Genomic DNA, 10,208 nt, shown 5'->3' with positions numbered 1-10,208 from the left:
TTCTTATGGGTTAATCGTGTATTTTCTGACTCTAGCATATACAAACCCAGATTTTTATAAACAATGAATAAGGTTTTGTCAAAAAATAAGTGATATTTACAATAGATACAATGTTTACTTTTTTAAGACTTTATTTTTATTAGAAAGTCAGATATACAAGAGTAGGAGAAGCAGAGAGGAAGATCCTCTGTCCAGTGACTCTCTACCCAAGTGGCTGCAATGGCCAGAGCTGAGCCAATCCAAAGCCAGGAGCCCAGAGCCCAGAGCCTCTTCCGTGTCTGCCATTTGGGTGCAGGGTTCCAAGACTTTGGGCCATGCTTGATTGCTATCCCAGGCCACAGGCAGGGAGCTAGATAGGAAGAGGGGCTGCCAGGATGAGAGCCAGTGCCCATATGGGATCCCGATGTGTTCAGGGCGAGGATTTTGGCCGCTAGGTCACTGCGCCATGCCTGATATAATGGTTTCTTTCTTTCTTTCTTTCTTTTTTTTTGAAACTCCCCTTCCTTCTCCAGCTTTATTGGAATAGTTTAAAATTACATTTCTATTTTCTAGGACTTCAGTTGCTTTTTCCACCTGACTTTTAAAAACTGATTACAGCAAATGAAGCACAGTTGTCTAAGTGATACAGTATACAAAATTAACATCTTGATTTCTGTGAAAACACATTTCTCTGCAATTCCTGGATAGCTCCAAGTACTGTGGGTGTTAGAGGTCTTTGAAAACATGTGTCTTATTTGGTCTTGATTTCTCTGACATAACTACCATGTCTGACATAACTACCAACACGCATGTTTGTCTTTATTTTGTTTACTCCCACTCAACTCTATGTTCTATGAGAGCCTGATACAGATGTTACTTGATGTTATTTAGTAGCTATTGAGGTCAGACCATCCAAGGCCAACATTATGCTAAAATTAAAGTTATTTATGAAAGCTCATAAGCACTTCCAGAATTGGTTTTACCTCCTACATGGGAAGCCCTGCACGGGCGTACTGGTTGGACTCCATCTTCCCCTTCGTCAGTCCCTATTCACCAGTGGTGGGAAAAGGGAGTTCTTTAACAAAGCTTTATACAAAACACCTCTCCCAAACTAAACATAATTTTTTTTTTTTGTAGCTAAATGCAGAAAGTCTTTTTTTTTTCCACCCCTTTCCTCCTCACTGGCCTGGGGGGAGCCTCTATCTGCTAACCTTTTGCCAGTGAAGAGGATTAAGAGAAATTAATACAACCATCAATCAGAAAAAGGAGGGGTGACAAGGGAAAATAATTAGGCCGTGGCCTTGATCATGCATTCCTGTGCAAGGTGCCCCGGCTCACCACAGCGGTAACAGTTGACTTCACTGGTCTTGGTGCAGTTGATGGCTACATTTCCAGTGTCACCACACCTATAGCACTTCACCTTGGTGCAATCTCTCTGAATGTGTCCAAGTCCTCCACATGAATAGCACTTCTGCTCATCGGCGTGGTCACAGTCACGAGCCAGGTGGCCTGGTGTGCCGCAGTTGTAGCAACACTGCTCCTGTTCTCTCTTGGGCTCTTCGTAGTCCTTGGCTATGTGGCCACCTCTACCACAGTTATAGCAGGCTTCATCCTCCTTGACGATCACAATCCTTGGCAAGGTGGGCAGACTCACCACAGCGGTAACAGATGTCTGGAAGAGATGAGGAAACAAACTGGAAACCTCTGCCATGGCTTCTCATTCCATGACCACGGCCTCCTCCAGTTGGGCATTCCCGGGCTCAGTGGCCAGATTGTCCACACTTGAAGCACTCGTTGCTACTCATGGCTGCGGTTAGATCTTTGAAAAAATCAGGTGTCAGAGTGAGTTTGTGGCAGTGGAGACTCAGATGCAGGCCCTGAGAGAGGGCGGTTCTCCAGGCAGTGGCTGTTTATTTTCAGGGTACTTGCCTGTGCCACACGCGGGTCTGCGATATAATGGTTTCTAACGTCTGAAACAATTTCTGAAAGAAATAGAGCCTTAATAATGACCTTAAGATAAGAGAATTTTCTCATTGATGCTTACTTCAAATTAATCTAATCAGCTATCTACAATTTTTGCTTATTATCTGTGTATACTATAAACTATCCTCCCAGTATAATTGTTTATACCATTAGTAGACTATTTTATTATATGTACAACTTTATGACACAAATAATTTAACAAATGCTAGATTATTTATATTTTAAAATGTCTTAAAGGCATTTCTTGTAAGGTATATATTATTTTTAAAAGAAATTAATCAATCAATGCCTAAATATTATTAACTTTCATTTTATGATATTCAGTTTGCTGAAATGCATAAAACTGAAATTTTAAAGATGAGTTCTAATGAGTTAAAGATCTATGTGTGAATGAAAATACATGAATGTGAGTATATATTGCGTACATGATTGTGTGAAAGCTCAGAGAAGTTTTTCAGTGCATTTTTGAATTATTGGCTGAGGACCCAAATAAAGCAATGTATGAAAGCCAAAATAGAAAACAAAGAGGGCACATAAAAGATTAGAACCTGGATTTATTTTATTATATTTATTAATTATTTTGCAGTATGTGACAGTTTCATGGGCTCTGGGAATCCCCGCACCCCTCCCCACGTCCTTCCCTCCTGGTGGATTCCTCCACCTTGATGCAGTATTACAGTTCAAATTCAATCAAGATTCTTTCTTTGCAAACGTATACCAAGCATAGAGTCCAGCTACTTATTGTCCAGATGGGTTGAACAGTTTCTTGGGGAGACTATTTCTGGTCTGAAGTTAGAGCTGGTAGAATAACATCCCAGTCAATTAAGAGTCCCAATATAACATCAACAGCAATTTGCAACATTATGGAATTGACATGGTTTTGAGTAACCAGTATGTTAAAAAAAAGAAAAAATGCAAGTTTTAACCACATCCTATGATTAGCTCATTGACATTTCAATTTTAGTTTATATACAGGACCGGCTGCTATATACCTTAAAATGGCTATGGGTACTATTCAGCTGTCTCGTGTCTATTTCATTTTAGTATTTAGCCATTTGTTGTGTTGAAGTATAATTTTGCTGATCTTGGCAGATTTTAGGATAATCTAGACTGGCTTGTAACTCTAACAAGACATTTGTCGACAATTAAGGTGCAGAACATTTTTGGGGGGGGGGGTGTGCAGGAAAATCCTCAACACCATGGTGAGGGGTGACAAATCTTTGTGTCCCACCCAGCGAGGCATGAGCAAATCGACGCCAGCTCTTTCCTGTCAGTTTCAAGCTCTACTTTTTGTTGTTTGTCTATTTATTTTAGGTTTTTTTAGTTTGTATGATTGTTTGTTTGCTATGAGGGATTTTCGGAGCAATCCCGATGGTCATTGCGAGGGAGAGTGGGGGTCCAGAGCCGGAGCCAGGCTAGGACCAGAGAAAGCTCTCCTCCCTGGTCCCGGGGTACGTTTATTGTTCTTCTGTTTCTGCGGACCGCTCAGGGCTTCTGGTTGTCTTTCTGATGATGTTGGTTTCTGCACGGTAGTGTTTGGACTTCTTCCATCCCCTGCGGAAGCTCTGGTTGGGGGTGGGTGACCTCAGAGTTCTCGGCCTCCTAGGGCATCCAATTCCCTGTGGCCTCCTTGGCAGTTGGGATATAGTCCTTGTTGCTCGTATTAATAGTTTGTGATGAAGGTCTGGGAGTCTTCATGGTTGGGATCCAAGCTTCCTCCTTACCACCTGCTCCACTCTGGAGTGCCCCCCTGCTCCACGCACATGACCTCCTGTTAAGAGGTTGTCAGGATCGCACCCAATTCCCCCCTCAAAGCGGCACTAGACAATAGTAGAACCTGGATTTAAAAGCAGATAGCATTCTAATCAGAGGAGCATTTTATGGAGAAACAGTATCAGAAGCATTGTCTGGTTAGGTAGACTGCACACAAACCAAGAGAAAAAACCATGAGAACTGGAGCTATATTTATCATTTCCTGACATGGGCACACTGTTTCCCTATATGTGTATCCCCAAGGAATGAAAGCTCTTTGTGACCATACTGAGTGAATTTGCAGAGTAGCAAGTGTTCATGTTAGCCTCCCTTGATTCCTTTTTTGGAATTTGGCATATATATGAATGCTGCTCTATAGAAAACAATAGATGATGAAGTCAATGCACAGTCTTGTCAAGCTGTTAAGCCACCACCTCATTTTTTAAAATGGTCATTTTATGATGTTAATGTAAAGCATGGAACTGATTTATTTTAACACTTAAATTACACTTAGTGTGCCAGGTCAAACAATAGCTGAACTTCGTTAAACTGAGTACACTGATTTATACCACCAGACCTAAAAGAGCAAACTGAAAGCAAAAGTTACAGCCAGTCAGACAGACATGCTGTTGCAAGAGGAACTTCTCTTCTTATCATTCCAAAAGCAATTATTTCTTAGTGGAAAAGTTGCCATTTCCCCCTTGGGGAGGGTTACAGAAATGTGGTATAATACTTAAGCCTCACAGTTCTGGGCAAACAAAGGGGATTTTGTTCTTTGAACCCCGAGCCGAATACCATCCTTGTGGATCAAGTAGGTAGAATTGAGAAAATTGACACAGCAGACACAAATGACCTTGTTTGAGTGCTCTTAAAAATTTAGCTCTGAAAAAGAGTCTGTGGAAATGTTTTTGTTGTTGTTGTTGTTGTTGATGTTGTCATTTAGAAATGTGTTGATTTGCCTTCTCATTGTCATTTGCACCAGATTTTTATAGGACAATATTTATTCACCATTGCTCCCATGTTTCCTAAAATAGCTGAAAGAACTCCACCTGTTCTCTCCTCTTAGGTAGGTGATTTCTGCCATCCTAGAAGGTCATGAATCAAAATGATCAGTAGAAACTGGGCTTTTCTTGGGGTCAGTCTCCCAAAGATATCTCATATAATTCTTCTCTTTTCAGAAATGTACCATTTATTGCTGTTTACAGTTTTCAGCGCAGGGACTGAGTGGTGGGGAAGAATTAACAGGAAGAAAGAATAGGATTGTGGCCTACAAAATTATCCAAATGGAACTAACTACAGCTTTCCTCTCTGCAAAGCCATTTTGTTGATGTCATGATAGCAAGATATTTTTGGGAATTACCCTTTTCTAATCACCATGCCCCTGGGAATGGCATGGTATTTTCTTTTGACTTTTTAATTATGTTTCATTTCCTAGCACTGGGAACTTGGCTTTCCTTCCACTGAGTACACTTGGGTCTTCATTTTTTAGCCGCATTTCTTTAACTGAAAAAAAATGTGCTGCAAAAAAAAATTGAATGCCTTTTCGTTTTCCAGTCTTGTAAGTTTTTCTTTATTTGTAATCCTTTACACATGAGCTTTTCAGGTCTTATATTAAAAATTTTAAGTAATATTCCAAACTTTTGCTAAGCTCAGTTCCCTTCCTTCTGTCCTCCCATCCTTTCTCATTCTTCGTTCTTTGCTTCCCCTTTAATATTGTTCTTCTCTTTTTCTTCCTCCTTGCTTGCCTCCCTCCCTTCTCTCCCACAATTGAAAATGGGCTCATAGAAACATCATATTTTAAAAATTGAAAACTAGCTTGTTTTGAAACTAGTTATGGATACCACATCTAAGTAGGTGAGCAGTGTATTACTGTATGGTCTGAGCAAGGTTCAGTACATTGGACAGGGAGATCAGTGTTATCTAAAAAGACTACAATCAATGTTTTATTATGAAATAAGAACCAGAAGTGATGAGCTGGAGCAATGACTCAGTGTCTAAATCCTCGCCTTGCCCACTCCAGGATCCACATGGGTGCTGGCTTGCATCCCAGCTGCTGCACTTCCCATCCAGCTCCCTGCTTGTGGCCTGGGAAAGCAGTAAATGATGATGACCCAAGGTGCTGGACCCTGTATCAATGTAGGAGACCTGGAGGAGGCTCTTGTCTCCTGGCTTTAGATTGGTTTACCTCTGGCTGTTGCAACTGCTTGGAGAATGAACCAATGGATAGAAGATCGCTGTCTCTCCTTTTCTCTTTAGGTCTACCTTTCCAATAAAAGTAAAATAAATTTTTGAAAAAAAAAAACACTTTAATTGATGCAGTTTAGGTTCGATTCAAAGATATAAGTTGTGAAGACAATTATTTTTGCTAAAAAAGGCATTGCAGGAAAGAGCTGCAAAATAACTGGATACAACCATTTTGACTAACATCTACTAGAGTAACTGGCACCTAATTTAGCTAGAGCACAAGGGAATCTTCATACACCAGATTTTTTTTTGTTTTTTGATTTGCTTCTTTCTATCCTCATTGTGCTCCACATGCTTAAGCTCTTTAAGCTGTTGTTTCATGTTCTCCAGTTCTGAATATCTCTTTTGTACTGCTTCTTTGACAAGCTATTCATTATTTTCTCTTTTGGTCTATTCCTATCTGTTGAAATCTAATTATTCAATTTCTATCTTTTTTTTTTTTAACCTAATATTCTTTCCTCTTGGTTTTTATATCTGTTCTTTGAGTCATCCTCTTGACTTGTCTCCTAAATTTATTTTCTTTTTTTTTTTTTTAAGATTTATTCATTTTATTACAGCCAGATATACACAGAGGAGGAGAGACAGAGAGGAAGATCTTCCACCCGATGATTCACTCCCCAAGTGAGCCGCAACGGGCCGGTACGCGCCGATCCGATGCCGGGAACCAGGAACCTCCTCCGGGTCTCCCACGTGGGTGCAGTGTCCCAATGCATTGGGCCGTCCTCAACTGCTTTCCCAGGCCACAAGCAGGGAGCTGGATGGGAAGTGGAGCTGCAGGGATTAGAACCGGCGCCCATATGGGATCCCGGGGCTTTCAAGGCGAGGACTTTAGCCGCTAGGCCACGCCGCCGGGCCCTAAATTTATTTTCTTAAAAGTTCAACTATTTTGAAGATTACAAAATCCTAGGCTCCTGAAGATATTAATTTATTTAGTTTTTTAACATATTACTTCTAATTTTTCCAAGTTGATTTTGTTATAACTCCTTTATTTCTCTTGCATTTGCTCTTAGAGTGAGGTTAAAAAGTTGGAGTTCTAGTGTACCTCCTTGAAAGTAATGTGATGAAAAGTTATTATTTTTCTTTCAGTCTTTCAAAAGTCAGTATCTATATAGCAACTTTATGGTCCCCTAATTTTTCACCTGAGGCTACAAACCTCATTGCTAATGAGAGGAGTTTAGAATCTCATTAGTTATTATGTACATTTACACTTAATCTCTTCATTTAAATGCACAGTTTTCTACATGCCATTCCTTGTGCTTGGTGCTTTAGTGTTTGGGGCCTCTGAATTCATTGCTTCTGAAACAGATCTTTCTGACTTCCACAGTTGTAGAATGGAGCCAGCAAGGAAGCAGCCACCCACTATTGCATATTGGGTTAGGATCAGCCTCCATAGTAACTGTATAAACAGACACTGAAAAAAAAAAATTTTTTTTTAAGGCAGAGTTAGAGCAACAGAGAGGGAGAGACACAGAAAGAAATCTTGCATCTACTGTTTCTTTCCCCAGATGGCTGCATTCTCCAGAGTGGGGTTGATCTGAAACCAGCAGCCCGGAGCTTCTCCAGATCTCAGAACGTTGTTACAGGTTCCCAAGCACTTAGGTCATCCTCCTCAGCTTTCCCAGGGAACATTAACAGGGAAGTGGATTGGAAGTAGAGCAGCTAGGACTCAGTCTGGTGCCCATTTTGAATTCTGTTACAATAGGCAGTGACTTAATCTGATATGCCACACTTCCGGTCCCCATAAACAGACTTTTAAATTACTGTTTTTCAGCTGCATGCTGGATCTTTTCCTTTTGAAATTTCCTATTTTCCTAATTGTTGGTAATTTTTGCACTCCTTTAGGAAGGTCAAGATTTATTTTTTATCATTTGCTTCTACTTTCTATGCTATACATAGGCACTTGAATTCGACCTTTGTTTCCTGCTAAAATTTTCCTAAGTTCCACTCTGTGTCTGTTTATGTGGCTAGGATTTCCAATAAAAGATCTAGATAGAAGTTTCTTGACTTTAGCTTCTTGAATTTTTAATGCAGAAGTTCCTAATATTGAAGCTGAAATGAAAAATATTTTTGGGAGAGTATGAAATTATAGATTGAATGTTTTAGTGTACCTAGCTCATTTTATTCATAACAAAACAATAAGTTAATTTCCAAATTATCCTGAAAATTCAGATCTGAGTCTGAGGTAAACAATGGTTTGAAAAAAAATAGGGGGTATTTTGCCCAAAAAACTTTGTAGAATGAACTTTGAAGTAAGCCACGTGCAGCTAGAGGACTGAGCTAAGACAGACTGCGTTGATTGTGAGTCCGTGGCTAGGAATACCTGCTTGCTTACTCCTGCCAGTGCCCAAACTAGCTCAGGCAACTGTCCTATAAACATTTGTTGCAATAGACAAGGGGTGTACAGACTTTCTGGAGTTATCAAATCTAAATATATGTATGCATTCTATATTGGTTTGTGACTTAGTCTGTTCTTCAATGATAATATACTTGATAACATATAACAAAAAAAATACATGAGACTGAGAAATTTATAAATCATAGAATCTCATTTTCTTTTAATTGTGAAAGCCAGAAATCTAAGTTTGAAGTCCACAACAGGGAGCCTGGCAAGGTATCCCGAGGGTTAAACTCCTTGCCTTGAACATTCTGGGATCCCATAGATGTTTTGCTCTCTGTCTGTCTTTCTCTCTGCAAATCTGACTTTCCAATAATAAATGAATAAGTAGATAGATAGATAGATAGATAGATAGATGATAGATATTAAGAAAAGAATAAGTCCACTGTCAGATGGATGCCTGGGGAAGGCGCATTCCTCACTGATAGTGGTTTTTAGGTGTCCTCACCTAGTAAAAGGAAGAGAAGGCAAAAATTAGAACAAGTGTTATGTCCTGACCCCACAGAAAAGAGGAAAAGAGTGAGCCCACTTCCTAAGGCCTTTTATTAAGGATACTCATCCCATCCTGGATGACCTCCCCATCATGCCTTCATCATTTGTTTAAAGTCCAACCTCTGGATACTATCACAATCGCTGTCCAGTTTCAACACATAAATTTGGGGACACATTTGGATCATACCACTGCTATAGCAAAATAATAAAGTTCTGGTTTGATGAATAGTAAACATTTCTTCCCCACAGTTTTAAAGAGTGGGTGGTCTAAGATCAATGGCCTAGCAGATTCTGCAGCATTCCTCGCTGAACCGCACTTTCATCCTGGATGGTTATTTGCTGAGTAGGAAGCAAACCCCCTTGCGTCTCTAAGGACTCTAATTCAGTTCATGAGGCTTTACCCTCAGGAACAAATTACCTTTCAAAGGTCCCTACCTCTTTATACTCCAACCTTAGGATTTCACTGTACACATTTTGAAAAGACATAAGCACTGAGATCTAACATATCTATTTAATCAAGCACTACTAGCACAAATACTTAGTACACATTCAGTTCTTTGTCTTCCTGAGCTAAGACAAAATAATGAAGCTTTACCATGATGTGTTGGAAAATAGTACATAAATATTGTAATCCTTTATTTTACCTACTATTCATCATTGAATTCTTTCAAAATCCATAGCAATGAATCTGAATGGATAGTTGGTATTGGCTACAAGATGAAAAAATTGGATATTTGTTGACTTGAAGTAGGTATTAAGAAAGGGAAGTAGAGGGCAAGTATTGTGGCTTATGGTTAAACCACTGTTTGGGATGCCCAAGTTTTATGCCATTGCAATGCTGGTTTAATCCTGGCATTTCTGTGTCTTGTCCAGCTTCCTGCTGATGTACCTAGAAAGAAAGCAGATGACGGCCCAAGTATGTGTGTCCCTGTCACCCACGGATGGAGTTCTGGACCCCTGACTTTGGCCTACTCAACCTTAGTTATTGCAGGCATTGGGGACTGAAGTAGAGGATGGAAGATTTCCTCTTGTTGCTTCTCTTTTTCTCCCCATACCACTCTGCCCTTCAAACAAATAAAGAAATCTTTCAAACATTGTAAAAAGGAAAAAAAAAAGTTTGGCCTTTTAGTTTAACTTTTCCATAGGCTATAATAATTAAAATGCATTATGGCCCTTAAAGCAAGCAATTAGGACATCTTTCCCAATTATCACTTAGATTTTTAAAAAAGATCTATTTATTTTTATTGCAAAGTCAGATATACAGAGAGGAGGAGAGACAGAGAGGAAGATCTTCCATCCGATGATTCACTCCCAAAGTGACTGCAATGGCCGATGATGCGCCAATCTGAAGCCAGGAGCCAGG

At 39.8% G+C, this 10,208-nt stretch overlaps 1 pseudogene; it reads right to left on the bottom strand.

The window, feature by feature from the left end:
* Window positions 1-1,162: 1,162 nt before the first annotated feature.
* LOC101531918 (CCHC-type zinc finger nucleic acid binding protein-like) lies at window positions 1,163-1,784 on the bottom strand (annotated as a pseudogene).
* Between the last annotated feature and the right edge of the window lie 8,424 nt (window positions 1,785-10,208).

Source organism: Ochotona princeps, chromosome 3, assembly GCF_030435755.1.
Source record: "Ochotona princeps isolate mOchPri1 chromosome 3, mOchPri1.hap1, whole genome shotgun sequence".
Taxonomy (NCBI): domain Eukaryota; kingdom Metazoa; phylum Chordata; class Mammalia; order Lagomorpha; family Ochotonidae; genus Ochotona; species Ochotona princeps.
This window is presented reverse-complemented; position numbering and strand designations above follow the sequence as displayed.